Consider the following 23,080-nt stretch of genomic DNA (forward strand, 5'->3'; position numbering starts at 1 on the left):
TGCGCCAATCCACTGACACACAAATAGACAGATCAATTAAAAACCTAGACAGAACTTCTCCACAGCTTTCCTTTTTTTTTATCTCTTCATGGCCTGCAGACACATTGGGCTAGGTCTCAGGTATTCTGGGTTTCAGAAGATTAAAGGGGACCAGACTCTAATTATAGGAAGGAAAGGTAAGCTGTTTCTCCTAGTATCTCTAACCAGAATGAGACAGGTTTCAGGAATGAAGTAGTAACAGTAGTTGACTGATCTGTCTTCATCGCTTCCCAGAACCTGCCTTAGAGCAGCCCCATCCAAGCCACAGAGTTCACTGACTCCAAGGAAGACCGGCATCAGTAAAAAATTGCAGAAAGATACTAAAAATGATATTAGAACAGCTCACTCCCATACAACTTGTGGACCAGAATACTGCTAAATTGATTTTAATTTGGGGAGTAACAGCAGGGTGAGAATTTTCATTCAGCTCTATGCTGATGCTTAAATTTATTTTAGTAAAAACTACTAAATCCATGTACTTCATAATTAAAGATAAAGTACAGAGAGCAAAATATCTAAATATAAATGTTGCCAGAGAATAGGTTCTTGCCTTGAGCAGGGTAGAATTCAAGAGTGAGGCATAGTAAAGTGAAAGCAAGTTTATTTAGAGAGATACACACTCCATAGACAGAGTGAGGTCCATCTCACTAGAAGGGAGAGCTGCTTAGGGGATATACATGCCATAGGCAGAATGTGGGCCATCTCAAAAGGTGAGAGGGAGAGAGGCTGCGATGAGTAGGGGTGTTTAGCTTAAAGTAAAAGTAGATATACTGTCCATAGACAGAGTGTGGGCCATCTCAGAAGGCAAGATGGAGGTGACTACGAGATGTGGGGTTGTTAGTTTTTATAAGCCAGGTAATTTATTTATTTTTTTTAAATTGAAATATAGTCAGTTTACAATGTTGTGTCAATTTCTGGTGTATGGCACAATGCTTCAGTCATATAGAAACATACATATATTCATTTTCATATTCTTTTTCTAGCCAGGTAATTTCATATGCGAACGAGTAGGAGGATTATTCCAAATATGCTGGGGAAAGGGCAGGGATTTTTTGATCCATTTTTTGACCTTTTGTGGTCAGCCTAGGAAATGTCATGGTGCCTGTGGGTGTGCCATGAGGTTCAAGGTCTACTGGAAGTCAAATTTTCCACCATCTTGGTTCTAACCAGTTTGTCCTGTCCTCAGCTGCTGTGTCATTCCTTCAGTGGTTGTGCCCTACCCCCTTCCCTCCTGTCTCATAAAGAAAACACACTGACTTAATTTTTAACCTGAAAAATGTAGAGTCAGCAATTTATAAGTATATATGATGACAACAGAGCCTTTGAGTAATAGTACATTATGAATGTGGAGATATAGTCATAAATTTAAGTACCTTCATTTTTACCCATATACACTTTTTATTCAGACTCAAAGAATTTGTGTAGTATTGTCATTCTTCAGGGTGTAGGGTGTTATTAAACGTTTTCAGTGACACTCTATTTATATAGCCAAGACATGGAAGCAACCTAAATGTTCGTTGACAGATGAAAGGATAAAGGATATATGGTATATACACTCAGCTACAAAAAAAATGAAATAATGCCACTTGCAGCAACATGGATGACCTAGAGAGGACCATACTAAATGAAGGAAGTTGGCCAAAGGCAAATATCACTTTTATATGAAACCTAAAAAATAAATAAATAAAAGAATTTATTTACAAACCAGAAATAGACTCACAGACATAGAAAACAAACTATGGTTACCAAAGGAGAAAGGGGTAGGTGGAAGGGATAAACTAAGAGTTTAGGATTAACATATACACACTACTATATGTAAAATAGATAGACAATGAGGTCCTACTGTATAGCACAGGGAATTATATTCAGTATCTTATAATAACCTATAATGGAAAAGAATATGAAAAAGGATATATATATATATAATGTGTATGTATAATTTAATCATTTTGCTGTACACCTGAAACTAACACAACATTGTAAATCAAGTACAACAACAATAAAAACAAATAAAAAAACTTTTCAGTGACACTGACATCAATTCCTCATTACTTCCATAAAATCTCAAAATTAAAGAGTCTTGACATACCTGAGGATTTATCTCCAACCCCTATGGCTTGCATCCTGACTCACAGCTTTAAAATTTGCTGAAAGGATTTCAGCTATTAGAAGATTATAGAAAGTGTTTTTAAAATTTGGGATATCTAAAAATCACATGAGAAGCTTATTTAAAATGCAGGTTTCCCTGTCTGACTTTGGACATGTGATTTATTAGGTTCTTAAGGGATCCCTGGTGTTGGGCTGCACCCCACAGACCTGCAAGTCCTGTACTTGCCCAGCCTCAAGAAAGAGCCCGGAGTCAGCAACACAGACATCGATGGTTTAAAGGACAGGGGTATCTTATCTGGAGTGACATCCCATCATGTGCAGCAGACAGCAGGTGGGACATGGCAGCAGCCTTCAGTACAACTGATACCGAGCAGGACCCTGTAGGGTCCTCCTTGGTACAAATCTTTCTATTTTCCCCATTTCCTGTTTGTAGGAAATAGACTTCATTCAGCCTTCTTGAATTTCCCTAAGTAACAAATGAACAGATTGAAACAGCTGCTAATCAGGGAAGGGAGGGAACGTAATAGCAAGGGAGGAATAATCAAGAAACAACAGTGCAGCCTTGGGGCAGGGTACTGGTCACCAAGACTGTTGCCCCAGGATCAGGACCCCTGCCTCTCACTCAAACAGAAGCCAATTGCTCTTATTAAGTCTCAGGAGGCAGCTGCAAAGAGAAGAAACAAGAACTAGTTAGAACCTGTGAAGCCCAAGATGGCAGAGGATTTGACTTCTCGTGGACTTTGAGCCTCACTAGACACCCATTGTAACACTTTAGCATGCTAAGTGACACACCCAACAGTGCCATGACAGTTGATGATTGCCATGACAACAGCCAGAAAAGCCCACATAGAAGGATGGAAAAGAAAGGCAATTGGCTCCAGCACATTTGGAATGAGGACATGATGGCAGAAGCCTCCCATAAAAGTCCTGTAGCCCAAGCCGCAGCTGGAGCTGTCCTGACTAGCCATCTGGGCCTGTGGCTCCCCACTGGAGTGCTTCCTTTCCCACTAGAGTGCTTTTCTTCCCTTCTGCCTACTTGAGTACTTTCCTTCCTTTTCCTCTTTTGAGAAATAAAGCAGCTTTCACTCTGTCCCTCTGCCTCAGCTGTGAATTCTTTCCAGCTGGCAGGCAAGAATCCACCTTTTCTGGGGTCCCCATTCTAAGGGGGCATCTTCCATCCACTAACACCAGGGGAAAAGGGAGGTAATGGAGGGATATCCCAGTTGCAGAGGGAATTGATGTCAGGGTTACCAGGGAGACCAGGAGAGGGGCACACCCCTTTGATAAATTATCATGGTAGAGAGAGTTCTGATCTAAAGATTAGAACAATCACTAGCTGGGCACAGAATGGACAGTATGTAGGATTTACAAGTAAGGCTCTATGATTAAGTGGCAAGGTCAGTCAGGTGAGTAGGTGAGATAGGGACTGGTCAAGCAGGGGATGTACAGAGAGCAAGAGTATAGCCATCCTGAGGTGGCCTAAGCATATACCTGGTAACAAGCATTTTAAACAAGCATTCCTAGGGAGACAGTCTAATGCAAGTAAGCCAGAGGCCACGGTGAGAAACACTACAGTACTAGGGATACAGAAAGAACATAAAGAGGACGGTTTTGGCTTCTGCAGGATTTGTGAAAACTATCACTGATCTTGAACCCAGATTAGATAAAGAAAAATTGTAACACTAATAACATTAGAACTTCTGTCAGGGTTCTCCTAGACACCTTTTATTTAACTTTAGTAATCCAGTTATTGTCTTGGAGTGCTCAGCAGTTGGAATTTAGCTTGGATTAAGGGGAAACAACCTCTTCTCTCCCTCTAAGCACACTGCTAAATTCAGCATGTTTCATGTAACTTAAATAACAAAAGCCAACATCATTTCTGTGAGGGAAAAACTATTAGAATGTTTTAAGGAGATGAAATAAACACATAGGTAAGGACTCTAACAGATACAATACAGTTTACATTTTTTTCAAAGGACTTTTGAACATCTGATACCAAAAGCAATGAAAATAAGGGCATTTTTATATTGTTGGACAGAACTCTTATAACACATACAACACTGAATTAAGAAGAAAAAAACAGTGGTGACTGAGAAGTATATAAAAAAAGATAAAAAACACATATGGTTTGACCGGTCTGTCTTTACATTATCTAGCAAAGAGGGTATATAGTAAAATGTCAAGTTGAGAAAAAAGCACACTTGCACCCTCTTATAGCTTATCAAATTATTTCCCCCTTTGTAGAGTCGGTAATATAGATTGGCTAGCATTTTCAAATAAATGTCTCTAGAAAAAAATGCCACCTATAAAATAGACAAAGTCAAAATGGATATTTATAAAACTCTGACTATTATCTCTTTTACACTCATCATTGCTTCTCAGAATAAATCCCCGCATGTAATAAATCTGTATTAGAGGATGAACATCCAACTAGTTGGATGATTACATATTTTCAAATGTTTAATATATAATCAGAACCAAACTGATCATTAATTATCTAGGAAAAAACAATTTTTGTGTAAAGTGTACAGAAACACTGAGACTCTAACCATCACCCAAACAATTTTTATTCTACAAAATAAATAGCATGATAATTAAATGAACTTAAGGAATACAGCACTTGGAGCAGGTACTAAATTTATTTTTTCATCTATGAAGATTTCATTCTACTGTCAAGTCTGAAAACTCCTAAATTATTAAGTGACTCATGTACATTGAGGAATTACCATCTCATGAATTACTGAAACACTTGATTGCATTAGTAACAAATTCATTTCACTATCATATTTCAAGCCCAACCTTAACTGAATCTATTGTGCAGAGATAAACCTGCTGCAGTTCCAGATTTATTGATAGAGATGTAAGAGGTCTCTGCTGTATTCAAATTATTTATATCCATTTAACACATTTTCTCTAATTAAGAAGTAAGACTTCACTTTCATGCTGGTCTCCCTGCATGTATGCTGGGGCCATTTAGCTCAAAAGAGAAAGATCAAGTGATAGGTCAAATAAAAATGTTATAATATAAATTACATTCTTTAAGTTGCTTTCTCTGGGTTTAGAAATGCAATCTGAAAAAAGTTGAAATTTCAATGAATGGATCCTGGTTTTCCATATAATCATTTTCCAAGTCAATAATACCTTATATATAGGAAATGTCTAAGCCAAATTAAGAGATACATGGATTTTCAATTAGTTTTACTAGAAGGGAACCACCCCTATTGTCAAGGTACCCAACTTATTTGTAAAGTCAATTGAGATTGTGGAATGTTAGTCCACGGCTTTATTTCAAATACATTTACTTCTCAATTTTAGCCTAAGGATTTCCCAGAATGGGAGAAGGCAACACAAACTCTTCATCTCATCTTTGAAAACTGGAATGATGGGCTTGGATTTTGACCTACTCACTTACATTTGACATAGATTACCTAAATAACTAGCTTTCGTTTTTAGGATTTTTCTGCCATAGTAATTCTGATCTACAACAAGAGCCAGGAACTCATAATCTTCTAACAGCTACTTAAAGGATACTTCTGTTTCCACACAGAGAACTAAGAAACCATAATCACATTAGGTTTTCTTCTAAAACTGCAAATCCTCTAGAGTATTCAACCATAACTATAGTCGTTCAGCTCAATTATAATGTTCAATTAATGAGATGAAAGATCTAACCCACTGCTTTTATTCTGTTCCACAGCCACTGACTTCACTTATTTTTTCATTCATCTATTCTTTCCTTGATGCTCCCTGATGTGTCTGGCACACTGGGATGGACCCTGGGGTCTTTATTATATATAGAAGGAAAACAGCCAGCACAGAGTACTGGAACAAGTTTAACTTCATCATTTTGCAGATGTGCCATCAGTTCTAGCAGTACATTAGCATCCAAGGAAGCGTATTAAGTTAAAGATTTTAGATATTAAATATAATAATAATAAAAACAGTCAAAGAAACAAAACCCAAAACCCACAGGTGTCAGGCAGATTACGCAAATAAGTAAAGGAGTCAGTGAAGATTGTGGTGGGCCTGAAAGTATGTCTGCCTTGCAGAATTCCAATCTGTTGCCAAATCGGATTTTTAAGAAAGGGTAATAATTCTGTGTTTTTTAAAAAGTATTGTTATGTTTTTATATTTTTCATGTTTTATTTGCTCAATTTAAAAAACAAACATTGTGGCGGCCAAACTTTATTTGGCCTCTAGATTTGAAACATGAGCCATCATTTATCAAATTCTGTAATAAGACTCAAATTAGCAAAGTTATTGAGATCCTAGTTTGCTTCTTTCTCTAAACAGTTTGATGAGTGCTTTGAACAGAGTATGTTTCTACACTAACAAATAGATAATTTTGTACAATATATTTTTAAAAGTTGCTTTTTCACAGTTAATGATATATTTTGGAGATTATTTTATGTTAGTACATGAAGTATATTTGTTACACCAACTACTGCATTATATTCCTTCCTATGGATATATCGTATATTGTTTTGCCAATTCTTTTTTTTTGAAGTATAGTTAATTTACAATATTGTATGTGTTTCAGGTTTACAACATAGTGATTCACAATTTTTAAAGATTATACTCCATTTATAGTTATTATAAAATATTGGCTATATTCCTTGTGTGGTACAATATATCCTTGTAGCTTATTTATTTTGTAATAGTTTGTACCTCTTAATCCCATGCCTGTATTTTGGCCCTCTCCCTTTCCTCATCCCTCTGGTTACCACTAATTTGTCTCCCATATCTGTGAGTCTGTTTCTTTTTTTTTTCACATTCATTAGCTTGTTTTATTTTTTCAATTCCCCATATAAGTGATAACATAAATATTTGTCTTTACCTGACTTATTTCACTAAGCATAATACCCTCCAAGTTCATTCATGTTGTAGCAAATGGCAAAATTTCATTGTTTGCTTATGGCCGAGTAGTATTCCATTGTGTATATATACCACATTTTTAAAAAAATCTGTTTGTCTGTTGATGGATACTTAGGTTGCTTCTATATCTTGGCTATTATAAATAATGCTGTTATGTTACATATGCTATGGGGTGCATGTATCTTTTCAAATTAGTGTTTTCATTTTCTCTGTAAATATAACCAAGAGTGTAACTGCTGGACTATATGGTAATTTTATTTTTAGTTTTGTGAGGAGCCTCCATACTGTTTTCCACAATGACTGCACCAATCTGCATTTCTACCGACAGCGTACAAGGGTTCCCTTTTCTCTTTAGTGATGTTGAGTTTCTTTTCATGTGTCTATTGGCCAGATGTATGTCTTCTTTGGAAAAATAACTATTTAGGTCTTTTGCCCATTCTTAATTGGGTTCTTTGTTTTTTTGATGTTGAGTTGTGAGCTGTTTGTGTATTTTGAATATTAACCCCCTATCAGTCACATCATTTGCAAATATTTTCTCCCATTCAGTAGGTCGTCTTTTCATTTTGTGGATGGTTTTTTGTTTTTTGTTTTTTTGGTTTTTTTTTTTTTGCTGTGCAAAAGCTTTTAAGTTTAATTTGGCCCTGTTGGTTTATTTTTGCTTTTGTTTCCTTTGCCTTAGGAGACAGATGCAAAGAAATATTGCTGCAATTTATGGCAAAGATTGTTCTGCTCGTTTTCTTCTAGGAGTTTTAGGATTTCTGGTCTTACATCTAAGTCTTTAATCCATTCTGATTTTATTTTTTTATATGGTATAATGTATATGAGAAAATGTTCTAATCTCATTCTTTCACATGTAGCTGTCCAGTTTTCCCAGCACCACATATTGAAGAGACTGCTGTCAATTCTCTTTTAATATTTATGTTATTTCCAAATCTCAATAACAGCAATGCTGCCATGAAATGTCTCTGTATATTCTTCTTTGTACAGTTGTGTACTTCTGGTATCTATACCTATATATGAAACTGCTGATTAAACTACTCTGCATTTTAATAAATAACAGAATTTCTCCAAAACTCCCATAACAATTTTTAGTCCTACTAAAAGTCTATGAGAGTACTTATTACCCACATTCCAGCCACTATTGGATCTTAACAAGATTTATTATTTTGTCTATCTGATAGAGAAAAAATTATACTGTAATTTTTTATTACTATGATAGAATTTGAGCATTCCATATATTAATGTCTGCTTTGAGTTTATTTTTATGTTTAGTAGAGACATATCTCTCATCTATTGATTTTCTTCTCATTTCTTACCAAGAGTTTATTATACATTTTGGATATCAATCCTGTTTCTGCTATGTATGCTTCAAATACTTTATCTCAGTATGATATTTTGTCCTTTGTTAAAAAAAATTAGTTGTCAAATCTGCAATGAATGTTTATGATGGGTATTTAGATTTTTGTTATACTCTGTAAGAACTTATCACAAGATTCTCACATTTTGTTTTAATGTTTAAATATCTTTATCACAATTACACTTGAGATACATTTCTATACATTGTGTGAAAAAAACAATCAAAGTTTAATTTTTACTTGCAAATAGATTTTACTTGCCAGTAAAGACAATTTATTGAATAACATTCTTTACCATTTAAAAGTGCCTCATTTATCATATGGTACACAACTATTTATTTTCTGCCCTGCTTTTCAATGCCTTGAGTTCTGCTTATTTAATTTGACAGTTCCCGTGGTAACACTAAACTGTTTAAATCATAATAACTTTACAGTGTATTTTGATAATTTGCAGGGCCAGAATCAACTTTGCCCCAGGAGTGTTATGTTTTCATTCAATATACATAGAGTTACCAACCTCACTTCTATGTTTGTCAAATCCAGTCTTGTCACCGATAATTTCCTTATCTTACATGAGGTGGCTTAATTGGGACGCCCTTCCCTCAACAATGTTTCTACTACTGGCTACATATTATTGAATGTTTACTCTGTGTTAGCAAACTTTCTATGTATTTTAAATATGTTTTTGTATTAACTTTGCTCAAAAACTTTTAAAACTATTGTATATCAAGTAGTCTAAGTATATCCCATCAGATTCTCTCATCTGTGATTACTACCAACAGCCAACATTTGTGTCTCTTAGTGACAGAGTTGCCCTCATGTTGCCAGGCTACACTACCTGAGCACATGGAGAGGCAAGTTCTTGGGACATTCCCCCAGGATAGCCTTAGCTCATAACAACGGTGCAGAGTATAAATTCCACTGTCAGCTCTGAGGGGAAGCCTCCATTGTCATCAGAGTTCCCTGTGGGACTGAAGCAAACTCTCCTCTTTATCGTATTAATAACTTATCCGTGTCTGATTTCCTTCCTCTCCCTTTCCCCCTTCTCCACTTCCTTGCCAGGTTTTCCTGGGAATATTTCCTAATAAATCGCTTTCACAGAAAAACTCACCCAGCTACTCCCAGGAAACCCATCCCAAGACACACAATTTTAATAGTATGTCCACTAAAAAAAAAAGAAAGAAAAAAAAAGGAAGATTCATAGAGTTTACAAATTAACTCAATGTTACATAGAACGTAAGTGGCAAATCTGACTAAACCTTTGAATGAAATTATTAATAAATTCAAGATATTTGGGTTCAATATATTTTTGTCTCTAAAAGCATTTAGGGATTCAACTTGTCGCAATGCCCTTTCAGTCACCCCAGGGCCTGCGAGTGCTGGCTGTTACTGCCGCCTGCAGGTGTGTGCTCTAACTAACAAGGATCGCAGAGCAAGACAGAGGAGTGTGAGGTTGGTGCTATTTTAACTGGTTAAATTGAGAACCATTTTTCCCTGGACCCCCTTGCCTTGTGCTTTGGTTAAAGTTAGGTGAAAGAGAAATTTGCAAAAGATTGAAAAGCAAAAGTAAAGCAGCAGGCATTATTCCTGTAAGGTCTTTTCAGTCAGATACAATCACAGATGAATGCAGAGGTGCCCAGCGGCCTCAGCTTTTCCTGCCCTTCCCTCCTGCTGGCCAGCAGTGGCTCCAGGCTCACCCCAGATGCTTGGCTGATGACCTGCGGACATTGTACACCTCACAGAGGAAGCAGTTCCAAGAACCTCTGCATGAGCTCACCTTTTGTTATCCCCTTTTGGCAGCAGGGTGTACTTGGCTCCTTGGATTCTGCTGAAAGTTCAGGCTCATTCACCTGCGCTGGCTTTTCAGTGGAGGGTAGGTTAGTGACCCTTTCTCTCATCCTCCAATTCTACCGTCCAGCTTTTTACTTTCCCAGCTTCTTCCATCTTGTACAGTATCTTACTCCTTTCACAAGTCACCTTTTCATACTCAGTAGCCATGCTTCCCTAACTGAACTGACAGATGCAAATATGTTAAATATAGACTAATATCTAATTGAGACTTTCTCCCAAAACACTTAAAATAGCATCAAAAGAGAAAATCTTTTAGAAGGTGATTGTCAAATATAGTTTATTTTCTTTATTCATGAACATTTTTAGAAGCATCTCCTCTGAAAGCTTTTTTTTCCAACAAGAGAATTGCTGTTCCTTTTTCTTTCCTGCTTTCCCTTTTCCTTTTCTTCCTTCCTCTCTCTCTCCCTTCCTTCCTTCCTTCTTTCTTTTTCTTTTCCTTTCTTCCTTTTTCTTTTTACAATTGTAAAAATACCTAAGGAAGCAATTTTGAAGAAAGAGCATGCTGCATGCCCCCTTCTTTTTTTTCCCCTAGATTACTTTAGTAAAATTATTATTTTAATGCTATTTTATAACTGAGAAGACTAGAGAAATAAGAGTCTATGAAATCAGGTCATGTTAGTTCATGAGCATCAAGCTTGACATTCATACTATGCAAACAAGGGAAATAAAAAAAGAAAAATGAGTTTTGGGTATATTAATAAGTAATTTTGCCTTTACCCATAAAGATATCTCACTACTTTTATAGATTACTATGTGATTAACTAATGACATTTAACGCTTGAGCTAAAACAAATCAGGTTCCCAAGAGAAGGCATATTTGAAAGATTTAAATAAGATGTAAATAGTCAATAATTGAAATATTTCCATGATGATAAAAATTATTAAAGTGCTCTCTTAAATTTTAAAAATAGGTTATTCTCCTTATATTACTAATTGACTTAAATAAAAGTATCTAATTTTATTTCAGTAAAAAAGAACCTAATATAAGATATAGGCTATCATGTCCCTGGAAGAAAATCCCACAAACAGGCAGCATTTTTGTTTTCTGTGTGTTCTGTGTAAATAATTCTGTAAGCACAAAAGCCCACCAAATTTCACTGGAGTCAATTAATGGTAGGGAAGAATAAAAAGTGCCAGGAAAATGGAGAGGACTGTAGAAGTCTAACAGAGCAGGGACCCTTAAGAGGGAACTGTATAACAGCACAGAAAGGAAGAAGTCACCTAGATGGAGGGAAGTTTGGAACGAACAGCTTTCCATCCTCTCTTCCCAAGTTCTGGGGGGGAATTAAAATTGATGAAAGTTTTCTCTTACTCCTCCTGTCCATGGAATCTCAAATCCAGACAAAGAATGAGTTAAGACAATATAATGTCAGTGTTTGCAAGAAACTTGCCTAAAGGAAATGCATAAAATGTTTAGTAGAAAAATTCAGAGATCATAGTGGGAGAAGTCAGGGATGGAAGATCATGGTTGGAGAAGATCAGGTTGGAAGATCATGTTGGAGAAGTCACGACTGACAGCTGTGGTATGAGAAGGTATGGTGACAGGTCATGATAGGGGAAGTTAAGACTGATGAGTCAGGGTGGGAGAGGCAGAGGTGGACAGGTTATGGTGAGGCTGGGGCTGATGGGTCATGGTAGAAGAAACTGGATTTGAGGAGCCACGGTGGGAGGTCAGAGTTGATATATCATGCTCTCATCTGAAGAATAATCTAAGAGATCACTCCTTATTTTGTGGGACACAGTATAGCTCTTTTTCTTTCCTCTTCGTATAACAACAGATGATGCAGTGAGTAGAGATAGTAAAGATCTAATAAAATTTTTCGTTAAATTTGAAGTTAACCCCAGGCCTGAACTAGTGTAAGGCAAGAGAGAAGCCCAGGAGGTAAAATTTAAGGAGATACTCAACCTCAGGGTCTGACTCTGCACTCGCACAATCCTGACAGTGAGTGCTTCCTTAAGTTTTGTGTACCAGGCTCCTCTCTTGCTTTATTAGTACTCCTGGTCTGGGGGACAGATAGGGAGTATGTGGAAATTTGTTTATGAGGCAGAATCAAAGGAAGGAGTTTAAGCTAGATATATGGGGGGGAGAAAAGAAAAGAAAAGAAGAGAAAAGAAAAGAAAAGGGAAGGGAAGGGAAGGGAAGAGAAGAGAAAGAGAAAGAGAAAGAGAAAGAGAAAGAGAGAGAGAGAGAGAGAGAGAAAGAAAAAGAAAGAAAGAAAGAAAGAAAGAAAGAAAGAAAGAAAGAAAGAAAGAAAGAAAGAAAGAAAGAAAGAAAGAAAGAAAGAAAGAGAAAGAAAGAAAAAGAAAGGAAGGAACGAAGGAAGAAGGGAAGGAAGGAAGGAAGAAGGAAAGGAAGGAAGGAAGGAGGAAAGAAAGAAAGGTGAAGGAAGGAAGGAAGGAAGACGAAGGAAGGGAGGCAGGAAGATTGATTCTGCTTAAAATGAGAAACTTAAAGATGGTCCCCACCAAAAAAATAAAAGAAACATTAACTCATCTTGGTGAGGACTCAACCTGGACTCATTCATCAGAATGTTACAGGCAACATAAAGCAAAATTTCTGTGGTGGCCTGAAGCTAGAATTCAGGACAAAATAACAGAGGAGATGCTAATCAAAGCAGGTGGCTGACTTCATAAAATTTGAGCACATGGTATTAGTATTTCCCTGACAGACATAAGGGGACAAGATGATTTAGATTCTAGAAACAGTCATGTATAGAGTTTCCATGAATTGGAGTCCCAGGGGACAGTACATAGAGTAGAGACAGAATTTTAGCTCTAGGGAAGAAAACTTTAGAATGAGGTAGTGGTTAGCATTAAAGATACTGGGAGAATGAAAATAGTAAAATCCATGCAAGAAATTGGTTACCAGGTGAGGCCTTCATCAGAGAAATAAGACAGGATCTCAACTGTGAGACATTTGACTGGGTTAAGTGCTAGAATTGGGGAGCCCAAACTATCCCCAACTAATGAATAAACTAGTGCCAGAGATGTGGCAGAGCTGTGCTTCTAGTCAGGTTGTCCTAGCTGACTGTAAAGAAGAATCTTAAGTATCCTTATCAAGAAGTGTGGAATGCAGAATGATGGCCTATCAAAGATATCTATGTCCTAATTCTTAGAACCTATGAATAGACCATGTTACATGGGAAAGACATTAAAATTATGGTAGCAGATGGAATTATGGTTGCTAATCAGCTGACCTTATATTACAGAATCTATCCTGGATTATCTATGTGAGCCCAAAGTAATCACAAGTGTCCTAAAATGGGGAAGAGAGAGGCAGAAGAGTTAGTATCAGAGAGATGTGATGTGAGAAACACCCAAGCAGCCACTTCTAGCTTTGAAGACGGAAGGCGCCACGAGCCAAGGAATCTAGGTAACCTCTAAAAGCTGTAAAAAGCAAGAAAATTGTTTTTTTCCTATAGCCTCCAGAAAGGGACATGGCCCTACTGACACCTTGATTTTATCCCAGAAAAAAAATCTATTTCACACTTCTGAATTCAAAAACTGTAAGATAAAAACTTCATTCTGTTTTAAGCCACTAAATTTGTATTAGTTTGGTACAGTAGCAAAAGAAAACTAATACAAGAACCAAGTAATACATTATGATTGGTACAAAGGTGATGTGTTCCTTTTCCTCCATCTCCCAACACATACTTTTGGTGTCAAACTGAGGCAAGGGAAGTTGATAATATACACAAAATCTAATGTGATCACAAAACTTTCATGTTTAGAATTGCTGAAATTAAGAAATTGCTGCAAAATTGGAAGAAGTTATGAAGATGAAAATCTATTTTCTCTCTCCTTGAAAAAATAAAAATATTTTTTAATGCTATGTTTGAACCATATTCTTTCTTCTCAGGGATCAGAGAAAGATGGTTCTTCCATGAAATTGACAACAAAAATATATATATTTTATAGTGTATTCTGTTAGTATATGATTAACTTAATTGCTATAGATATGACTGAACGCCATTTAGTCCTTATTCTCTTATTTTCATTCCGATTGACAGAAGTGTCTATTACAAATGCGTTAAGAAAGACCAACATTTTTCAGCCTCTAGTTTCTTGCATAATTCTGTTTTGTTATGCACTGCCATTAGTTTAATTGGGAGGTTTCTTTGTGAAAAAATATAATTTATGCATGTTTTATTCAGGCCTTTTTCTTTCTTTCTTCAGTAAAGTAGAATTTGAAAAAGAAAAACATTTTTATTACACTTGTCTCCAATCTCTTAATTCAGTGAGATCCTTTCCTTGGAGTGCATAATGCCAAGCCATGTATTCAAGAAAATGGGAAAGAAAATCAATAATTTTTACTTTGGAGAACATTAGGGTGCAAATTAAGTGCATTTGTTGAATAATACATTTTTAAATATCTGCTATGGGTAGTCATCAAATGGAGAATTATTTCTTCAAATACAGGAGTTTAGGGAGGAAAGTGGCAATGGGCATAAAACTCTGTGTGGTTAATCAGAGTTTCATTCCCCAGCACATGTGTACAGCTCCTCCTATAAAGACACTTCATAGTTCTCATAAGCCACTCCTCCTGCTCTTGCCCTGCTGACATGGGATGGACCCACCCTAGGAAATTCCATTCTCAAGTCCTTTCGTATAAAGTTCATTGAAGTTCTTCTGGAACTCATTTATTAAATTATCTTCTCCATCAGTCTCTGGCAGCCCAGGTTGTGACTGATCTCAGAATGAGGAGTTCATTTATCTATACCACACAGAGTAAGTTTGGTCTTAGAAAATTAGAATATCTTTTCTTTTACCAACATAGTATGTATTTATCAGGCTATCAACTCTTCAGTTTTTTTGTTTTGTTTTGTTTTAGGTAAACTAAAATTACAAATAGAAGACTATAGCCTCAACTTCAGTGCTGCTATTAAATTTTAAAATAAGTCAAAATTAAGTCAATTTTTTAAACTGCAGCACTTATATAGAGGTCTCAGTGGCCTCAGCTTTTGAGTAAGAATTTAAATGTGTTACAACAGATAAGAAAGCAACAATTCTATTAAAAATACCTGATTTCCAAATGGTGTTTAAGAAAAAAGGAGATGGAGATAAAAACAAACAAAACTGAATAGGGGAGCTGGTTTCGTGGATTATAAATGATGTACCTGTTAGCAGAGTCATAAAACAAGACAATAAGGTAACTGAACTGACTGCGGGAAGGGAAAAGTTATGTAAATGAAGAGAGCCTTCTTAAAATAATCAAGACAAAGATTCAATGATTTAAAAGGTAGCAGTTTTTGAATTGCTGGTTATAATTCATCCTTTTTTTATATAAGCTGTTTTTTCAAAGGGGCAGTTCCACTTGAAACAAACTAAGGTGGGTTGAATGATATCAACAGAAGTTAAAGTTTCAAAGCAGTGCTCTAAGTAGTACTAGTTCTAGAGAGAAAGATGCTCTAAAAATAACTATTAATCAGAACAGACTCCTTGTTAGTAGCACTCTGTTCATGAGCTAGGTTCAAACATGCTAGAGAACTCTGTTCTGCTTTGGAAAAAAGTTCTGGTCTCAAAGAGTGTATAACATGTACAGGATTATTTAGAAACTAAGAAATAAAAGGCGAAAGCAATTTCTCCCACTTCCATGTACCTGAAAGCACGTATATGTATGTTGCCAAAGCCACACGTATTTCACATATAAAACAAGCTACAAAATTCTAGTAAAGATAATTAATCCATTTTCATCTTGGCAAAATTAACTGAATTTATACATGGCATAAAAAGAATGTCCTCTTCCAAAGAACTTAACTTATTCTAACAATGCATTTTTCAGTACAATTCAATATTCTTTCACCTATGAAACACTAAAAAAATCTGTCTTTAGTTTTCTACTGTGACCTCATTTGCAGGGAAAAAAACTTACCTGCATGCATCATTTCTGCATAAGGGTTAAAGTAACAACTCTGAGTACGTTACTCACCTTGAGCAACTGAGGCCAAGAGATGTTACATGGCTTGGCTGGGCTCCCAGAGTAACTTCCTGGAGGAGCTAGACCTTGAACTCTGCTCATAGCCACTGTGTTGTATTATGTCTCCAATCACTTTCCAAACAAGATCATTTAATCTGATTTTCAGTGATCAAGGAGATGGCTACTTATCTAACCACATGTACTTTTTCATTCACCTTATCTCCACTCACTCCACTGGACATGATTTGTTTGTAGGTACAATATACTTGTTAATCACTGACTCTATCTTGAAAAAAAGAGCATTTGGGTATTTATGCCAAAGTAATGGATAATAGCTCAGACATTTTATTTTATGGATATAGACTTTTTGGTTATAGCCATGACTTTAATTATGTTTCTGTTTTATTCCATTGAGCCAATTACTATAACTGAATAAATTGGATCTCATCTAGGGAAAGTCACAATTCATGATTAGATTTTATTCTAAGATTATTTCTTGATGTGAGAAAAGGCAAGAACAGAAATTTAGAGCTAGCAGATTTTTAAAACTTTGAATGCAAATATTCTGTAGCATTTAGTAAACCCTACAAAAATTGTGACCATGTTAAATATATTTGTCAGTCTCTACCTTTTAGACTTTGTTACTGAAACTGGAAGCTGATAGGGAAATAGTGCAAAGATTTTTTTTTTAATCCAAATGTTAGATCATAAAAATGTAGAGTTTACTATTTAAAATAAATACGAACTCATAATGAGATGAACACTAAGAATCAAAGAAACTCATGGATAAATGAGTATGCAATTCATGGAATACAGATCTGATTGATATAATTTAAAATATGTTCAATCTTACCTGTGAGCATAGAGATGCAAATTAAGGACCCTCTTTTATATATTTGCAAACTAAAAGATAATACTTAATGCTGGTGAGTATGTGGTGTGATAGAAATTCTAAAACATAGTGTGTGTGTTATAAATGCCTACACCTTCTCAGAAATTAACTGAATGACATGTATGATAGACTTATAAAGTTTGTAGTTTTTATTCCAATAATTTTCTCTGTGGGAAGGCATTACAAGAAAACAATTAGGAAATAAAAATGCCTACAAATACTTAAAAAAAATTAAATGGCATTTTTATAAACATTTAAAAATGGAGAAAGCTTAATTCCATAAAATAAGGGAATGGTTCAATGAATCATGTTATTGTGTGGAATAGTATAGTACATAGTCATTAACAGTCATTAAAATTATGTGCATAAATATTTAATATAAAAGAAAATCTTTATAATATAACATTGTTTTAAAAATAGTATTAGAAAGACATAATCTCAATCCTATAAAATACATACATACGGGGAAAATCAGGATTGTAATAGTGCAAGTAAGAGTTACTATCTCTCATTGGTGGACTCCTTAGATTATTTTTATAAACTTAATCTTTTTAAAATTTGGGGGTGAATATATACTACTTTCAAAATGAAATGTTTTATGTATATGTCTGGGCATATGTGTGCATGTATATACTACATATGTGGATACAAAGACATATTTATATTTTATAAAGCTTTACTATGTAACCATCAGACTCTGTTTAGGATAACATTTTTTTTTTGTCTTTCACACTTTTTTATTTGTCGTTTCAGTTCAAAAGAACACAGCAGTAATAAATACTTCAAAAGCCTAACATTGTTCTCTCAATTTCTCAGTGTACAAAGTAGCTTTTGTTTATCAAATATTAATAAATGATTGGTCATTGGTCTCCATTTTTAAAAATTAATAGGTTCTTTTTAATCTATGACTTTTTGGTCTCAGCACACAACTTCAGTTATGAAAAATGTCATCCCATCAATTTGGAATGTGTTTCAGTTATGAGCACTGACTTTTTAATAAGACAATGACTTTGTCTACTATCAAATTTATTGACAAAACATATGGCCCTGGGATTTCTGGTCAAGATGGTGGAGTAGTAGGACCACAAGCTCACCTCACCTCATGACTACAACAAAACCACAACTGACTACTAAACAACGATTGGGGGGAAAAAAAAAACAAAAAGACTGGAAACTAGCAAAAAAGATATTCTTCAACTGGAAACAAAGAGGGAACCACAGCAGGATGGTAGGAGGGGCATGCTCGTGATATAATTGGGCCCCTGGGTGGGTGACCCGCAAGCTGAAGAATAATGAAGTCGCAGAGGCCCTCCCACAGGAGTGAGAGTTATAAGTCCTATGTCAGGTTCCCTTGCCCAGGGTTCTGGTATTGGGAGGAGGAGGAGACCCCAGGACATCTGGTTTTGAAGGCCATTCGGGCTTAACTTCATGAGCCCCATAGGACTGGGGGAAACAGAGACTTCGTTCTCTTGAGAAGCGTACACAGAATTTCGTGGGTGCCAGGTCCAAGGGCAGAAGTAGTGATTTCATAGGAACCTGGGCCGGACCTGCCTGCTGGTTTTAGAGGGTCTCCTGGGGAGGTAGGGGACAGGTGAGCTCACCCAGGGGACATAAAATCTGGTGGCAGACACCCCAGGAGTGTTCATCTCCATGAGCTTTCCTGGAGGCTGACATCTTGATTGGATCATATCATCAAGACCTAGCCCCACCCAACAGCCTATAGGGAAGCCTCAGGCCAAACAACATACAAGGTGGGAACACAGCCACATACATCAGCAGACTTCCTGAGCCACAGAAGCCTTTAAACATGGCCCTAACCACCAGAGGTCCAGGAATAAGCTTCACCCAGCAGTGGGCAGGCACCAGCTCCTCCTGCCAGGAAACCTGCATAAGCCTCTAGTCCAGCTTCATCCACCAGGGGGAGATACCAGAAATAAGAAAACAACAATCCCAGAGCCTGTAGAAGGAATTCACATACACAGGCCAGACTTTACACTGGGACCAGCTGGACCCTGGCCCTTGGATGACAAGAGAGGAGTGTACTGCTAGGATACATGAGACATCTCCCACAGAGGACAATTTCTCCACGGTCAAAAAAACGTAAGTAACTTACTTAAAAATACAAATAGAAAGATAGACGATATGAAGCAGCAGAGGAATATCTCCCAGGCCAAGGCACAAGATAAAGTCCCAGAAGAAGAAATAAATGATGAGGAGATAGGCAATTTATCTGAAAAAGAGTTTAAAGTAATATTGGTGAAGATGTTTAAGGAATTCAAGAGAAGTATAGCACCTATAGCACTTGGCACTGAGCCAAGTTTTTAGCAAAGAGTTGGAAAATATAAAGAATACCCAAACAGAGTTGAAGAATAAAATCACTTAAATGAATAACACTCTAGAAGGAACCAAGAGTAGACTAAATGAAGCAGAAGAACGATCAGTGAGCTAGAAGACAGATGAGTGGAAATCACTACTGCAGAACAGAAAACAGAAAAAAGAATGAAAAGAAATGAGGATAGTTTAAGAGAACTCTGGGACAATATGAAGTGCACTAATATTCACATGATAGGGGTCCCAGAAAGAGTAGAGAGAGAGAAAGAACCTGAGAAAATTTTTGAAGAGATAAAAACTAAAAACTTTTCCAACTTGGTAAAGGAAACAGTCACCCAAGTCCAGGAAGTGCAGAGAGTTCCACACAGGATTATTCCAAAGAGGAACACATCAAGGCACATAGTAATCAAAATGACAAAAATGAAGGATAAGGAGAAAATACTAAAATTAGCAAGAGAAAAGCAACAAATAATATGCAAGGGAACTCCCATAAGGTTATCAGCTGATTTTTCAGCAGAAACTCTACAGTTCAGAAGGCACGATATATTTAAAGTGATGAAAGGGAATAACTTACAACAAAGAATACTCTGTCCAGCAAGGCTCTCATTCAGATTTGATGGAAAAATCAGAAGCTTCACATATAAACAAATAAAAAACAGAAAGATGACGGGCTTAAACCCAATTATATCTATAATTAGATGAAATGTTCAGAAAATTCTTATGGAATACTTAGACACATCCAGCTTTTTGTATGACTGGGGTTATAACAGTGAACCAGACTCAGCTCCTAATCTGACATATTCATGGGAACCCATTTACTACAACTACCGTATATCACTCTACACCAAATTGTACCCATCCTTGGAAGTCCGCAGTCTTCTAACAATTCTCTTTAATAAATTTTAAGGCACTCAATGAATTAAAGTCAAAATTGAAATCTATTTAACTCATACAAGTAAAATGAAACCAATATAATTTCAAATCAATAAAGCTTATATGCATTCTTATTGGCCTCCTTTTAAACACACTGTGTGATTTCATTTTCTGTAATACATTTTGTTAAAAACTATTCAATGAGATGTATCTCCACCAAAATTAGTCTTGATTGAAAACTGCAGCCTTTTTCCAGGCCATATATGTGCTAACATCAATAGTGATAAGCCATAGCCATAAACTTGCTTGTTCAGTAAAGCTATTCACACATCTTTAGAAATAATTTTAAATCATTTAGTAAATCACTTTCAATCTAATTTTAAAAATGATTAATAAATTAAATTTTATTTTTAAAAATTTCTGAAAAAATTTTAACAGTTTCCCAGTTGAAGTCTTCAGTACTGTTCATTGTTTTGAGACTTTAAAAAGGAAAATAAAGATTTTGTATTTTAAATAATGACGACATATTGCAACTGTTACTGAAAACAAGATAAAAAATTCAACCATGTAGATTTTAATAGAGTAAAACATAGGGATCACTATTGCTTAATGACATTTACATTATTTAAATTAGACTCACTTCACTTCAATTGATCTTTTTCTATAAACATTTATAAAAATTATGATTACTTTCTATAGTGCAATTGGAATGGTTTGCCCATCTCATTTACCTGATCCAGAAGTCCAGACTGCACCACTTGTCAAAAGATTCATTACTGGGATTCTAAGTAGTGACATGAATTACTCAAAATTTAATGGTAATGGTTTGGCACTATCTGATAGGGGATTTAATAAGTCAAAAACTTACAAAAATATGCCCATGCAATTTTACATGGCAGAATGAAAAATGCTTTGTTAAAAATGTCCTTATACTACAATTTGTTGGAATAAAGGACTGCTCTGTCCATAGTCAGGAATAAACAGAAATTATTGTAAATGGTGAAAGTATAGTGATTGCAATAAAATGCCCATTCATATGTATGCTTATTGGCTTCTAATAAATGAATGTGATTTGAGCAAAGAAATCTTTAAAAAACAGCATCTTGGAAGTCATTAAAAATAGAAATTTGATTGCTAATATACTTCACAAGTTAAGGATAATAAAGTTAACTTTCATATTGATATCTAATCTGTCCTTCTCAAAGTTGCGTCAATCATGTCATCATAAATGTAGTAGAACATTAATAAAATTCATGCCTGACTCAAAAATGGAGAAGAACATATATATACAGTATAAGGATTTCAGAATAAAGATCTAAAAGAAGACATGCATTTAACTAGAGCAATGATTAAACTAACAACATACAGTTTTATAGAATGTTAATAATAGCTACCATTTATTGATCTACCATTATATCCTAGGCCTTATACTAACATTTTAAATATGTTGTTCCTTTTAAACTTTATAAGACCCCTCCAGACTAGTTAACATCCACACTCAACAAATGAAAAAAATGCCCAGAATTTTTTAACAACTGGTCTCAGTTCAGACAGATACAAAGCCAAAATTCAAAGCCATATCTGGCCAGAAAGCCAGTATTTTACCCTCTGTCACATACTGCTTCTCATCTAAGTTCCAGAAACTTAGCTCTCAGTTCAGAAAAGAAGATAAAAGGCAGATATATGCAAACAAGACAGAAATTTTAGTTTATAGTAAGGTCGATACAAGTATTACACACTTGCCAAAAATATTTTAAAAATCCTAGGTTTCAATTATAAGTAAAGTACGAAAAACAAAGAATGCAATTGTCCTTAAGTGATGACCTGAATGCACCCTATCTAGAATTCTGTACTAAATTCTGCATTTTCAGAGGAACACTGGCAAACAGGAGAGCTCCCAGGAAGAGAATGCAGGAGCTGTAATTAGCATAGCAGCCTTTCATTTCACATGTATGTGCCTGGTGCTGTCTTTGTACTTTATACAGTTTTCTCAATTAATCCTCACAGTATTCCTGGAAGCCAAGTGTGATCACCCTTATTTTACAAAAGAGAAAACTGGAGCTAAGGAAGATTATGTAATTCTCCTGAGACCACACAGGTAATCTATAATTACAGCTGGAGTTTATCTAACAGCAAAGGCAGGAGTGATGAGGTCCCTGCTAGAGGGGCAGATTTAGGTAAAGACGTAGGGGCTTCTTGGTCACTTCCTATTACACTACCTTGCAATGTTGAAAAAACTGAGGAAGTTCAATATTGAAAAAGACAAATATTAGAAGAACTAGGCTTATATATTGCACAGTTCTGAAAGTAAACTAGAAATAACTGGAAATCAGTAAAAGAAAGACATATTTTCTTACAGTAAGAATTCTCTTGACAAGGCCAGTTAAAATACACAACTTCAAGCCATGTGAAGACGATGACTTGCCACTTAATGCAACTTTTCCCCACATTGTCTCATTTCTGACTCAAGAATTGTTTTTACTCAATGTTCTCTTAGCCTGGAGTACTCTCCCTTGCATCTTCTCTTTGAGGAGGTAGTATTTGAACTGAGCCCTAGTGATAAGGAGAATCTCCTTACTGCTCTTGGAACAGTAACACTGATCACATTATCGCATTGTTCTTGCTTATTTATTGTCAGTCTGTTGATTGTCTTTCTTCTCCATGAATGAATGTTCCAAGAGAACATAGATGAGAACTGTGTGAGGCACAGAGCAGACACTCAATGGATACTTGCTGAACACTAAATAAACGTTGTCAAAGCTATTTATTCCTTAAATGAACTATCATTAGATTAAGTTCTCATTCACTCTAAGAATTTATGATTCTCCCTTTAATCTA

General features: G+C 35.8%; 2 long non-coding RNA genes across 8 annotated transcripts in view; one reads left to right on the forward strand and one right to left on the reverse strand.

The window, feature by feature from the left end:
- The window catches only part of LOC116280648 (uncharacterized), a 524,367-nt gene that overhangs the window by 273,024 nt on the left and 228,263 nt on the right, over positions 1 to 23,080 (reverse strand). The gene's annotated exons all lie outside the window — the stretch shown is intronic.
- On the forward strand, positions 10,176 to 14,061 carry LOC140696581 (uncharacterized). Of its 2 annotated transcripts, none has more exons than XR_012073068.1 (4): positions 10,176 to 10,251; positions 11,647 to 11,762; positions 13,439 to 13,602; positions 13,961 to 14,061. It is a non-coding gene; the product is annotated as an uncharacterized lncRNA (long non-coding RNA). The 2 variants fall into 2 exon arrangements; XR_012073067.1 differs by having other exon boundaries at positions 10,188 to 10,251; positions 11,571 to 11,762.

The sequence above is a fragment of the Vicugna pacos genome, chromosome 5, assembly GCF_048564905.1.
Source record: "Vicugna pacos chromosome 5, VicPac4, whole genome shotgun sequence".
Classification (NCBI taxonomy): domain Eukaryota; kingdom Metazoa; phylum Chordata; class Mammalia; order Artiodactyla; family Camelidae; genus Vicugna; species Vicugna pacos.